The sequence below is a fragment of the Arachis duranensis genome, chromosome 4 (genome assembly GCF_000817695.3).
Source record: "Arachis duranensis cultivar V14167 chromosome 4, aradu.V14167.gnm2.J7QH, whole genome shotgun sequence".
Classification (NCBI taxonomy): domain Eukaryota; kingdom Viridiplantae; phylum Streptophyta; class Magnoliopsida; order Fabales; family Fabaceae; genus Arachis; species Arachis duranensis.
In genome coordinates this window covers 22,714,044-22,717,225 of record NC_029775.3, presented here as the reverse complement: position 1 = coordinate 22,717,225, position 3,182 = coordinate 22,714,044, and the positions used below count along the sequence as shown (strand labels likewise).

At 32.7% G+C, this 3,182-nt stretch overlaps 1 pseudogene; it reads right to left on the bottom strand.

Annotated features, from left to right (window-relative positions):
• The window catches only part of LOC110280456 (ankyrin repeat-containing protein At5g02620-like), a 5,065-nt pseudogene extending 2,215 nt beyond the window's left edge, over positions 1-2,850 (bottom strand).
• Between the last annotated feature and the right edge of the window lie 332 nt (positions 2,851-3,182).

The window sequence follows — 3,182 nt, the reverse complement described above, 5'->3', positions numbered from 1 at the left end:
GAAAGGAGAGAGAGGAAGATGGATAGGGGAGAGAAAGAATGAGAGAAAGGGATAGAGAGGGAGAAAAGGGAGAGAGAGAAAGAGAGAGGGAGAGAGGGGGAGAGAGAGAGGAAGACAAAGAGAGGGGAGGGGAGAAAGAGGGGAAGGGGGAAAGAGAAAGAAAAGGAAAAGAGAGATGAGGGAGAGAGGGAAAGAAGAATAGAGAGAAAGGAAGAGGGGAAGGAGAGAGAGAGGGAAAGAAAGAGAGAGAGTGGGAGAGAGAGAAAAAAGGGGGACAGAGGGAGAAAAGAAGAGAGAGAGAAAGAGGAAAAGGAGAGAGAGAGGAGAGGGAGAGAGAGAGGAGGGGGAGAAAGAGGCAGAGGAGGAGAGAGAGAGTGTGTGGGAGAGAGAGGGGGAGAGAGAAAAAATGTAAAATCTAATTTTATATATGTTAAAAGTTAAAACTAGTTTTAGCCTATAAACCAGTTTAAACTGGTTTTTTTAATTAAAACTGGTTTTATTTTTATGAACTGGTTTAAACTGGAGCACTGTATTATAAACTGGTTTAAAACCAGTTTCTTATGTGACAAAGCAGTTTGGTTCAGTTTTTAAACCATTTAAAATGGTTTAGTGCAGTTTTAGTTCAGTTTATGAAAAACTGAACTATGAACACCCCTACTTGAACCATACTAACTCAAGGCACATTTGGAAAGCTGCTGCAAATACCAATTCAAGTTGTCTTTCCGGTGCTCTTTTTGCAGCCAAATGCAACAGAGTATTTCCTTCTGTGTCCGTCATAGTTGCTATGATGTCCTTTTGAGAACCAATCTCTCGAATGAGATTGTAGATGCTTGCATGGCGATTCGTGACTGCTACGTGAATTATAGTTTGGTCTCTGCTATCCATTTCCAATATCAAGCTTGGATACGCACTAATAAGCTCTGATAAGAATCCAAAGTTACCAACTTTTGCAGCATCAAATAACAAATGAGAAGGGTTTCTTATGAATTCGAATATCTCATCTTTTGAAGAACTCTTGAAGATAAACGTCTGCCACAGAAATTTAACTAGCTGAAAAATCACTTGTCGCTTCATGCCTGTGATATAAAGTGATGTTGTTCAAAATAACAACATTCGTGAAACAACACTGGAACCTATCTACATTGTCGTAATTAAATTGTCAATGTTTATAAGGATTTACCAGGGTTGATAATGGGTTCTTGGTGTTCTAGACCTTGACAACAAGATTCCAAGGAGCTTCTAGCTAATAGATGCAAAGCCGTTTCTTTGTTCTCGTTCCTTGCAAAAGCTAGCATTTGGTTTTCTTTCGCCATTTTTAAGGCTAAACCTGCAAAATTATCGATGAATTTTGAAAATTCAAATGCAATTTTACGACCACGGATTTAAAAAAAATAAATAAATTACACCAGCAAAGAATTTTAAAAAAAATAAAAATATGGACTTTATAATTAAAAAATCTACTTACTTAGAATTTCAGATTTTGAATTAGTATAAATTCACTTCTTTTTTCGCCTTCTAATACGTAATTAAAAGCTTATATATATTTTTGTCTTCAGAAACTCATAAAACAAGTTTTAAAAGTGAATTATTAAAATTTGAGCACTAATAAACCTAACTTGATATGCATTATAAATTGGGTGACTTTAACAAAATTATTCAACGAACCATCTATTTTGATTGGCGTGCAAATATTTCATTGTAAAAGTGATAATAATTTTTTTAATTATATTAGATATACACTAAAATTAGCTATTAAAATAAATTATTAGTATAAAATACATATTAAAATATAAAATATAGATATTAAAAATAAATTAAACTATATATATTTGTACATAAATATATAGTAGCTAATTTTTTGTGTGTATTAAAAATATAATTATTTATGTTATCTCCTACAATTAACTTAAATTTTTAGAAAAAATAATATCATGACATAGTATTAGAGCATAAGATAAATAAAATAAAAGAAAATGCCTATATTAAAATCAAGCAAACAAAAAAAAGCCTTTGTTTAAAAAAATATATTAAAGATATAACTATTTATACTATTTTTTTCAATATACTTAAATTTTAGAAGAAATAGTATCATACCAGTGTACGCATTATATTTTTGTTATTTCTTTGTTAATAAAAAATATTATGTGTACTCCAAAAACTAACTCTACACTTTTTAATACTTGTCTTCTAAGATATATTTTATACCAAAAAACTAATCTAGTGTTTTTTTCATGCAAGTTTATTAATAGGCCATAGGCAGAGTCAGGTATATTTAGTTTCACAAAAGCATTAAAAATGAAATTTGAAACAATCCGTTAAAGTTTCAAGAATATTGATCTAAATCCATAGATGATGATGATGATGCATACCATAGTTGCCAGTGTTGATACAAGTGAAGAACAATAGTTGCAAGTCAGCTTCTCTTAAAACTCGTTTGGTCGTGTTATAAAGAAACAGAGTCATGTCACATCTTCCTTGCAATGCAGCTAACTGAACAGGGGCAGCTCCAAGCCCTCCTCTAAGCACCGCCAACTCCGAATCCAATTCCAGCATTAACTTAACAACCGCCATGTTCCCGGTCGCAGCGGCGAAACAGAACGCGGTGTTTCCCTTGTAATCTCGCAAAGACAAATGCTTAACCTCCAATAATCGTAATAGCTCCTGCACAAAGTGAGTGTGCCTTGCATCTTCACCTGCACCTGCTGCGATATGAAGCAGTGTAGGCGACCCGCTTGCTATGGCTGCATGTTTCAACCTATCATCTTTAGCTATGATGACCTTGGCTTCTTCCCAGTTGCCTTCCAGTGCATGCTTGTAAAGGGGAACACACAGGTTGAAGAAACCTTTCATTGCTTCCCCTTCACAAACCCAAAATCAAAACAGACCAATTTCTTATGTATATAATGTGCGGAACAAAATAGAAAATCTATCAGCTCAAATTATTTTGTTAGAATAATTTCAAAAGTAATAAATTTACAATTATGTATATTATATATAAAATTATAGATGTTAAATTAAATAAGATAATTTTAGTTATTCTCTCTATAATAACAAACTTAATAGGATTTTAGGATTGTTTTGTATATGCGAGAACCGAGATTTTAAATTAGTGTATTTTGTGTTTTTTTGATAGAAAAAATATAGAGAGACTAATTAAAGATCAGGTATAATTTATTTTTTTA